Raw genomic sequence first — 11,569 nt, forward strand, 5'->3', positions numbered from 1 at the left:
TTGGAGCTGGAGGCACTGCATTGTTATTTTTGTATCAATGTAACTTTTTGGAGTGACAGGTCTTACTACACTGTCTCACTATTTGTGAATAACCATTAGCTTTACTGTACCACAAGTGCAGTACAATGCGTTACTGGAATGATGAATTTCATTCATGCATTCAGTAGAAAGCATTGAATGATTTCCTGTCTCAAACAATTCTCACTAGCACAAATTCCCCAAAGTTCTACAAACTCGATTCTATTCCAAATGTTTTCTTCGGGTCCCAAGCCGATGGAGTATTTTCTGCTGCTTTGATCTGGAATTGCAGTTCCGTACAAGCCTCACTCAGCATGCACCTAATGTGTCCAGATTGAAAATATTAACTAGCAGTAACACACTGATGCATCATCATGCTGCTGTTTTATAAACTATCCCTTCAGGCCACAAGCTGTCATGTCCCTGTTTAAACTGTCATGTCACAATCCCCTTAAACCTTCTGTTTAATCAGCTCGTAGCCATGTAATTATTTGTAAGAAACATAAGTCCATACAAATGAGTTAATTAAACATGTGTTATTTGTGTAAGAAAAAATAGACAATTTTCTAAATGCTTTGCAAATTCTTGAAACAAAAAAAAGGATATTTTTTGTTTTGTGAGTGAAATGTAAAAATCCATCCAAAATGTTTAGAAATCATTTACATTTTAAGGTTTTAATGGTAGCACTGTGAGTGTAGTGAGTGAATGTGCAGTATTGTTGCTTACTGTATATATAATAAATGTAAATAACACCCAGAAATAATATGTGATACTAATACTTTGGCACCTCGTTTCTCTGTTAACTTCAATATGGTTCTAAGTTTTATGTATGTGTTTAGGTACCCCAGAAGAAATCAATTCAAAGTAGAAGAAGATAAGAGAAAACACTGGCAACGAAAAAGTGAAAAAACGTAAAAAGAATGATGAAGGGTGAATTTTAAAAAAGAAAACAGGAAAAAAATACAAGTACAGTAAAGTAAAAGCCAACGAAAAAAAAAGATTAAGGGAAAAAGGAGATCGTGTCAAATACGATCTCTCTCTTTTTAATGGCACTTTGACAGAAGATTAATTCAAGTCAGCTGCTGAAAATAATTATTGTATTATGGGAGCAGTAATCATTATTTAGAACATGATTAAATATGTCTGCATCTATTGACTCTGCCTATGATTTATGTATTTGTTTAGTCAATAGTCTAATGTAAATGATGTAATTAATTATAGATGGTGGTGTCAGGTCATTGGTGAAAACAATCTGATGAGAACAAGGACTCTGTTTTTTAATGACAGATGCAGTTGGGGGGTGGGTAGAGTTGAGGGAATTCCAGGGGAACTTTTTCATGTATGAATGGCGGCTGGGATCTCAATTTGCATGTTGTCTTTCTCTTGTTCGGCACTCGTTTAGAAATTGAAATAACTTGTTAAGCAAAGGGGAAGGGAGCATATGATTGCAAAAGGGACGCCTGGGACAGCAAGCAGCTAAAGAGCCAGCTGCTCCCTAACACAAGGGAGAACGCCGCTATCATTTACAGCTTCATAAAATTACATTTTTTCTAAATTAAATCAGTAGGCAGCATGCAAGAGGCCCACTATCTCTAATAACAATTTTTCAATCAATATTTGGGCTTGATAATATTGTATCTCAGCTAGGGGGTAGAAGGATAGAGCAAGCAATAGAATGGACAAATGGCAGTGAAGGCTTCAGTGTTGCTGTTGTTAGTGACATTTGATTCTCTCTCTCTCTCTCTCTCTCTCTCTCTCTCTCTCTCTCTCTCTCTCTCTCTCTCTCTCTCTCTCTCTCTGTATGTGTATATATATATATATATATATATATATATATATATATATATATATATATATATACATACACACACAGACACCACATTTATTTATGCATGGTGGATTCTCCATTACTGCAAGTCTATTCCCTGTAGATTTTTCTCTTAACTGATAATTCGGTCAGCCACATTCCTCAGAGGGAGGTCGGAGGTCACCACAGCCCCTGTCAGGCCCCAGAGAAACCATTTCCATTTTAATGCTGCAGCTATAATCTATCAAAGATGTGATGTACAAGATACAATGAATTTAAGTGGTCTTCATATATCACTGAGCTTTCATGCCTTCACCTGGGTAATAGTCTGAATTACTCTCCCTACCTCACAGTCTGTCACCTCCAGTAAAATAACTGCCACTCTGGTGTTAAAGACAGGTTTGTCCAAATTGGGGCCATGATAGCAGAAGATATTAAACATCATAAACTTAAGCATTTAGTGCTTAGCCTCCAGGAGGCAATGGTTTAAAGTAATACGGTAAATAATTTTACTGACTTATTCTGCTCATGTTTTTTATTTATGAGAGTTCAAATAAATTAAGCTAGGTTAGGCAAACAGATATACTATACAGTACACAAGCTCTGGCATGGGCTCTAACAGGCAGGTATTTCTCTAACTTTATCTGTTGACACTAGAACTCAGTAGTTCTTGGGCATAACCTTTGCAACTTACATTAACTCAAGCTCCCCCATTAAAAAAAAAAAATAACAAAACCTGCACACAATTGGAACTAACAAAAAACTTCCATGGTTTCCTCCAACTGATTTGAAATGGCAATCACCAAAACATATTTTACTATTATTGCTACTTTTTAAAATAATCCTTCTATAGCCTCAATAATTTCTGCGCCGTTCGTGGGGACGATTTTGAGTGTGTAGTTTGCTAACTAAGGATTCGTTAAAGAAGTTTTTTTATTTTTACATTTTTTGCTATATTTTACATTTTAAGGTGACTCTCAAGATTGTTGAAAAAAGTGAAGAACTGAGATATTTTGTTTTATATATAAGGCACATTAAGGTAGGGTAGATTTATGGCTGTATATGTTAAGCTCCTAGTAATGACTATGAATAATTTGGAAGATACTGTAGATGGAAATTTCACAGTTTCATTTCTGCCTAGAGGGCTGCTTCCACTAACTTAGAATTTGCCCTTAGGAACATCTTCTATTACAGATTGTTCCCTATTCCAGTGTAATATAGCAGTGAAATGAACAGCCCTATCCCCGATGCTAAGAGGTTCACAAACTCAAGAATCCTTCTATTTCTGGATGCCTTTGCTCTCATTCACCATACATTTACATATTCAATTTAAAATGCTATGACTACTTCACTTTAGTCCAAGTTCCTTTGTTAGCTCTCACACATACTGTATCTATACACTTCCTTTTTGGGGAAATACATCCCAAAGAGAGCGTTTATTCCCCCCAGGTATTTGTATAATCCAAACATTTCTACACCTTCATTTTGAAGAAGACAAGAAACAATTAATTTGTACAAGTACCTAATGGATCAGACTCTTCCTAATATTTCATATTTCTTAATGTCTATAGAGGGAAATCGACTCATCAAATTATTTACGTCATAGTACTCTCCATTAGGGCAATGTACTTAATTTACTTAATGTACCCACCACTACAATCTAAATCAATCAATTAATTTCAATAAATCCACCCTGAGTCCTCCTAAAAAAATCCTCTCTATCTTGCTTTATTGGCTACTTCTATTGAAACTTGAACACCATTTACACAGTGAGAACTCCTGCTGTGATCCTTGTTGATCTTTTTTGACACATATGGCACAGTGAATTGCAGTCATTGATAACTCTGGGATTTTCACAGCCTCAGGCATTCTTGTGGAAAAAATTAACTTGCTGGTGGGAATCACAAACAGTTGCCAATGTGCCTCGCCTCTTATCTGTCATGTCTCACCTCTTATCTCACCCGCCCCCTCACACTTTTTCACTTGCATCTTCAAAAGGATCCTTCAGTGACTAGGATTTGAATACAATGCTACATTTCTCACTCCAGGACATTTCCAGTTTTTTAACCCATGCTAGCCGCACATAGGCTACACATTAATTATGAATTAAACTGCCATTTACATTTATTTGCTATGATAATTTTTTAATTTGTTTGGAGTTTAAAGATCCCACTGATGCTTATACAGATGTAGTAAAACGTAATGCCGTCGGTGCCACTGCCACTGCCACGTGCATGGATTAATGCTGCGGATGGTCCCATATAGAATCACGGGCCCCTCGCAGCTCCATCGCGGCAGACCCTGTTCCCAGTGCCATGGACTTTTGCTTGTTCGTACACAGTGCCAAGGACAGTAAGTCTTGCTACATCTGTAATTATGTGATACGGGAAATGTAAGCGCAAACCCAAATTATATTAAAATAATAAATAGTTGAAAAATAATTCAAAAATAATTAATATCACCAAGAGGAGATGCTGCTGGTGTGAGGAATTTCTCAATCCCTCAAGGTTGCATCTGGAGGAGTACACGAAGCGCAAAAACTCCTCTCACAGGTAAAGATGTTTGTTCACTGGAATCAGGTCTCAGTAAAAGCAGCACACGTTAAAAAGAAAAGAGAAGAAAAAATAGTGCAACACAGTTTTAATTCATAAACAAAACTAGAGGAAGGAGCTCCAGTTCACTCACATGCTCTAGGATATAAAAAGCAGTTTAATCACGCAGGGTTCAGGAATGACGCAGCTTTGCTTGGCTCTGCTTAAATCTGCTGAATAGAGTCCTTCTCGTGTCTACTACTCCCGCACTATGGCGGCTTCTGACGTCACGGACCTTCTCCTTCCGTCCTTCACTGATATGGGAGGGGTTGCCCGGCTGGGTAGTCAGCGTCAGAGCGAGATTTGGATCTCTCAGCGGGGAGACAGCTATCGGCAAGGCAGAGGCTTCAAACTGCTACACAGGTCACAGCGCAAGTAATATCCCTACGCGTTTCATCCGAAAGACCCCTGAAGAAGTCCGGTCATTTGGCTGAAACGCGACATGTATGTGGTGTCTAAGGGATCCAAATGTAGGAGCATCATATGATTTACAGTGAAGTTAAAACTGGTTAAAAATTGAAAAGCCCTATTGACTATAGGGAGAAAAAAAAATCTAAAATAATGTAATTAAGTGCAACAAAATATATACTTCTCAGATTATTGCTGCAGCAAAGGTCATCACCTGGTGGATGAAAGGTCATCACCTGGTGGAAATACTGTTTCTCAATAGATTACTAGATTCACGTGTGTGTGTGTGTGTGTGTGTGTGTGTGTGTGTGTGTGTGTGTGTGTGTGTGTGTGTGTGTGTGTGTGTGTGTGTGTGTGTGTGTGTGTGTGTGTGTGTGTGTGTGTGTGTGTGTGTGTGTGTGTGTGTGTGTATTTGGACTTGTTGAAGAAATAGAGGTGGGATGGGTCTGAGTTTTGAGCTTGTTAAGATTGTGTGTCTAATTGTAAATTGTTAGGAGGTTTGTGGCCCTTCCTCTTTAGCTTAAATTCACCCATTCCACCCCTATTTAATCAACAGGTCTCAGTACACACACGTGAATGCAGAAATCTATTGAGACATTTCTTCCCCCTGGAGAAAGGAGGTGATGACTTTTGCTGCAGCAATAACCTGGGAAATATATATTTTGATGTACTTTATTTATTTTTTAGATTTTTAAAATACAATCCGCGGATTGCTGAATCCGGGGCATTGGATTCTACAAATCCATCAATCCAATTGTGGGTTTTGATTAATCTGCACGGATCGAAGCTGAAACAATCCATCGATGGATTTTACACTGCGGAACGGATTTTGCAGCAAGGGATTCTGGGAAATGACATGCAAATGAGCACTCAGTGCCACCTTTTGTCTCAAGCTCGTATTACACAAGCCAATCCTCAAGCCAATGCATGCTGTTTTAAACACAGCTTTTAAACAGAGGCTGGGATGAGATGCAAAGCCATTAGACCTACTCACATACATGTTTCAACCTTGATGGGTATCATCAGTGTGAGGCTGGTCTTAATGGCTAGCAGGTTTGAGACTAGACTATTACCTAGTCTAGTCTCAAACCTGCTAGCCATTAAGACCAGCCTCACACTGATGATACCCATCAAGGTTGAAACATGTATGTGAGTAGGTCTAATGGCTTTGCATCTCATCCCAGCCTCTGTTTAAAAGCTGTGTTTAAAACAGCATGCATTGGCTTGAGGATTGGCTTGTGTAATACGAGCTTGAGACAAAAGGTGGCACTGAGTGCTCATTTGCATGTCATTTCCCAGAATCCCTTGCTGCAGTGGAAGTGCTGTATGCTGGGTGACAATGGGGAAAGACAGGGTTGCAGACCTGTCAAAGACATGCAAATGAACATACAGTAATATTTACAGTTGCTTTATGCTTTACTGTGGAGGGTTTTTGTCACTTTTTTTACCCACCATATATATATATATATATATATATATTTATATATGGATAAATAAAGTATCAAGGAAAAATTCATTGTAGTAGACTAACAGACTGTTTGATAATCTTGATCATACAAAATGTATCGATGTCAAGCATTGTAAATATCGATTTAGTTTCCTTACACAACAATTATGTAATATATGGAAAAAAATATGATGCGTAACTCAAAAGGTGTAAGTCAGCAGACTGGAAGCAAAAACATTAAGGGGTTTAATCCATATCAGCCTAAGTGACCAATAGGGCTGTTTTCAGCCAAAATTCCCTATTGACTTTAATGGGGAATTTCAGCCGAAAACATCCCAACTGGCCACTTTTGCAGATATGGTATAACCCTCTATGCCACTAAAATAGTATTAAAACATGCCTCTAATTAATATGGGGTGCGAGCTTAGAGGGGCAATATAACAAAGCCCCTTACTACTTTGTATCAACATAAGATATTATATTCAGATACTCCAGTATATAATCACTCATGTCTATAATGGTTATAATTTATATATATATATATATATATATATATATATATATATATATATATATATATATATATATATATATATATATATATATATATATATATATATATATATATATTAGTGATAATATTACACTGGCATAGCAGGTAACTAAATATTAAGGTAATTGAGGACCGCACAGGAGACGGAGGTAGGTAATTTCTTTACTTTGGGTCCAATGACTGTGACCCATATAGTTAATCTGTCATGGTGTTTGTAAGGAAAAGTCTTATTTATGTTTGAATGTTCTTATCCAGAAAGCCTGAAATAATCCAATGGTCATTCAATGGTAATGGACAACAGAGCCAAATAAAGTGATAAGGCTTCTTAAGGGAACTTCATCAGATTTTTTATTTTTTGCATCACCATCCACCCACAATTAAGGCTACTGTAGGATTATCACTGGGAAGAGGAATGACCTCAAAATGCTTGAATAAATGTCTCTATAAAGTAGTATAAAAAAACAAATATTAAAGCGCATAAGGAGGGTTGAAGTTCCTTTCTTTTCTAAAGAAACAAATGATAGAAATACACACCAAAAAAATGAAAGAAAATGATGGATTGATCTGAGGTGACAGATAAATAAATTTATTTATTTTTCATAGGCATAAAGATTTTTTCTTTTTTAAATGTGCATTTTTGAATGCTTGAGAAAATGGAGCGACCACAGAACCATGGCTTTAAACAAACTTTATTTGGGCGCTTGACTGACTGGCAATTGTGTGCAATCATTTTACCTGTCACAGGGCCCAGAGAAATGTGTGCGAGCTCTTCCATGAAATGTTTATATTTCATAAACAAAATGATGTGCTTAACAGTCAGAGCAAGGGGAGGGTTCCGGCTAATGCATTTTCCAATGTATGTGGCAGATTATTAATGCGCTCCAGTAGCTGTTAATTTCAGTTTGCTGGAATGATTTATGGGGAGGTAAAGGAGAGAGACATAATCTAATTGAGATCAGAATCACTGTTCTAGCAGAAGAGCACAACATGATGTCCAGCCGCAGAAGAAAGATTAATATCTAATAGGCAAATCATCTCCTAAATTATTATAAACATTGCAGTTGACTACTCTTTTGTTGTGCAAAGCCCCCCAACCCCCCCCGAAAAAGAAACAAAGAAAGAACAAATGCAACAAAATTCAGAGATTTTATCATTTGAAAGAAACTATTGCTATCTTACCGAGTGGTTAAGATGAAGAGACGAGATGGCAAGGCAGTGAATCTGATCAATTTGGGAGTAAGCACTTTGAAGCGTTTATGCACTAATATGAACAACAATTGAACGATCAAGACAAAATCAATCACGGTAGGGAAAAAAAGACAAGTGATGTCTGGCAGATATGCATCAGGCCTCAAAGTGTGTCTCACTCACTATCGCTCTCTGCCCCTCATCCCACCGCTCTCTTTGGTAATTACCATTCCAAAATGAGTGACATTCCTGTTTCTCTCTTACACTCTCTTATTTCCTCCTCTTTATATTGGAAGCGTTTAACTTCTGCTTAATGTAGACATCTTGAAGTGGTTGAAAGCTGTTATTTCCAATCTTACAGCTGACATGCGTGATGCTCTGTTTTTATGTGTATGCCTTGTTATCTAGCAGCTTGCAAGCCTTGGCATGGGAAGATACTGAAACCTCAGCATTTGCTGGAATATTCTTTTGTACAATTTAGTATCTACTTTAGAGATGGAAAAACAATTTAGTAATAGATCAGCTAATCTAAGCACTTCCAGGTATAAAAAAAAACATAGCTAACATGCTAACATGTTGAATTTTCATACAAAGAGGTATGGGTTTCATTCTAACCACATTACCAAAATGTTCATTTTTACATTTTACATGTTGTGGGTATTTTGGGGGTTCAATTTGAGCTTGTAGGTGTTCTGTATGTTTTGTACATTTTTACATTTGGCAAGTTTAATTGTGTGGCATTATATTCCTTCTATATTTAAAAATCTGTGAAAATAGACAAATTATCAGAAATGTCCTGCAATACTATTTGCACCATGTTTGTCCATACTGTATAAGGACATTTTATCAACATTATTTAGTGTATGGTACTACACAACACAGTTACTGTATGTTAACTTGCAATCTACTGTACTATGAATGTTCATCACTTCGAATAAAATCACTTACATCAATGTTTTCACTGCATTCTAACAATGGAACCATTGGCCTGGGCCTGATTTTGTTTAGTGTCACATATCTTGTCTGATAGTTAAAGAACAGGGCAGTTGAGAAAGCTGAAGAGATAAAGAGAGTTTAGGTCCACAAAATAAGTTAACTGAGTCACAATGAATAATTATAAAACCTCACTAGAGAGATGAAAAAGGGAGGAGTAAGGAATGACTGGCTACATGTTCATGCCCATCAGTGAGCGCCATCCTTGCAAATAAATACCGTGTCTGATTAGGGCATCTCCCAAAGAATGACCGTCAAGTTTTTACTACTAAAAGCCTCGGGGTAAAGCTAATATTTTACCTATTTAGGCCAAAAAAGTGCTGGTGGAAACACAATTTTAAGAGAGTCATCTTTAAGGGAATATTGAAACAATGAGTGGAGTTCTCCTCATTCATTGACTTGCCAGCCCTGATGTTTCCACCAAGCATTAATTTCTTCCAAAAATACAATTGCTAAATCAAAGAGTTTCTTGGGGTATTTTAGCACATGCAAAATTGTGCTTTGGGGTAAGTAAATGGGACAAAAAGATTGCTGCCTTAATCATTGCTTCTCAAGAATTTCCATACTCCAATCTACAAGTATAGGTTGTTATTTCTGAAGCAATAAAAAAAAAATCAGTGGGGGAATTGTGAATTAAAGTTCATACAAGACAACTATGGCTCAACTATTCCTTCTGCCATGTCACTCACTACCCAACGTAACTCTGTTTATTATATTTGATATTATAAACTTTTCCAATTAAAATGAAAGGACAGTGTTGTAATAGTGAGTGATATACAAGGTGTGAACAAATAACCCATTGCACACTAGTCACATTTCTGTGAACCATATTTTATTTTAAAATTGTCTCCATAAACTAACCTTTTATTATCTGTTCAAAAATACAATATATGCATATCTATAGTATTTCCATCCTACTAAGCAACATAACAATACAGTATTAGTTTAAATTGATGGCAGCTGGATCTGACCCCTTAAGTCACTGCAAACTACAGTAACCAATATAATTCTTGTTCCAACCTAAAACAAACCATACGCCTTGTAAATTATGGTGATAACAGCTGGCTGCCAATGAAGTCAACTATTAATTGTATGTTCCCTAACAGTGCCTGATGTAAATCAATATGAGCAATGAACAGTCTAGTTATACCACCACAAATACAGACAAATAAAGACACCCTATAGTTTATAATAATTTACTGCTGCTGGACAAGAAATCACCATCAGCGATTTCTGCTGACATAACGAAAAATAAATGTTGTTTATTCTTCCAATGTAACCCCTTAGTAAATGCAGACTTAATATGTATTGTTCAGTAAGGATGTACCAAACAGTGCTGGTTTGATTTGCTATTGCAATGTGTTTTTTTCTCAAATCGATGGAGTAAAATAATGTTCTAGCCGTATTAGTCCAATTAAATATATATAAAGGAATGTGTACACACGGCTGTTGTTTGTGACACCTTTTTTAATAAAACAAAACAAACACACACAAGCGCACCACAGATTAGTAAAAAGTGTATCACAAAATGTAATAAAGGTAAGGTAACCAAAAGACAATAATCAATAAATGAAATGTACAAAACAAAAACACATATAAATACACATATGAAGCAAATACTATGTATGGTGAATCACACCCTATAAATGCTAAACCAAAACATAACTTCAGTAAAGTAAACAACTAGATGAATTAAAAATACATCCACTGAGGATGTCTAATTACTCCTAAAAGAAACAAACCCAATTGAGGGGAGGGGCTCAGTGTGGACGCAATACTGTCCGGACACACGAACACACGACAGAATACTTAATTATGACTTTCCTTTTTTAATAAACTAAAACAATTTTACATTGATAAGGTTTCAGGAGCTAACCTGCCCCTGTTATCTGGTCAAAGATAATGAGCAAAAAGCGAATATATTCTTTATATAACACATACAAGAACAGAGAAAAGGAATCCTTTAACAGTTTGAGTGGTATTTTTATTTGCTGTACACTGTATGGGGGATGGTTTATGTCACCTTTTCACTCCCCACAACTTTCTTTGTGTCTGGTTGTAGCCACTACTGTACCAGCGTACCATTGCAAGGCCAGTAACCAACCTCACATTGATGACGTTGAAAAAGCTGTCTGTGAGTACATTTTCTGAATCCAGGATTTGCTTTAAAAGCTGTATAAAATAGCAGGCATAAGCTTATAGGGGATCCACGTTATAATGCATAAGAAGCAAAAAGTGGCACACCGAGAGGGTTCATTTGCATGTCATTACCCAGAATCCTTGGCTGCAGTGGAAGAATTGTATGCTAAGAGATAATGGGGAAAGACAAGTTTGTGGACCTGTCTGAGACATGTGACTGTGCTCACAAGTGGTATTTTTATTTGATGTTCTAGACACAGGTACAGTTAAGCAGTTGTAGTACTTAAGTTACCATGAATGGGTATTTATTCTTTATGTTTCAGACATTTCTTTAATTTATTCACTGAATTGGGTGAGGAGATTTCTGAGAGTTATTTTCTCGGCACAGTCGCATCTTAAACTGTTTCACTGCTGAGTGCATCAGA

The 11,569-nt window shown here is 36.7% G+C and overlaps 1 long non-coding RNA gene across 1 annotated transcript in view; it reads left to right on the forward strand.

Moving 5' to 3' along the window:
- Window positions 1-1,093, forward strand: part of LOC142470781 (uncharacterized) — a 31,375-nt gene extending 30,282 nt beyond the window's left edge. Inside the window, exon 3 of the long non-coding RNA XR_012789331.1 lies at window positions 858-1,093. This is a non-coding gene — a long non-coding RNA (uncharacterized LOC142470781). The remainder of the gene's footprint in view (window positions 1-857) is intronic.
- The last annotated feature ends 10,476 nt before the right edge of the window (window positions 1,094-11,569 follow it).

The sequence above is a fragment of the Ascaphus truei genome, chromosome 1 (genome assembly GCF_040206685.1).
Source record: "Ascaphus truei isolate aAscTru1 chromosome 1, aAscTru1.hap1, whole genome shotgun sequence".
NCBI classification, from domain to species: Eukaryota; Metazoa; Chordata; class Amphibia; order Anura; family Ascaphidae; genus Ascaphus; species Ascaphus truei.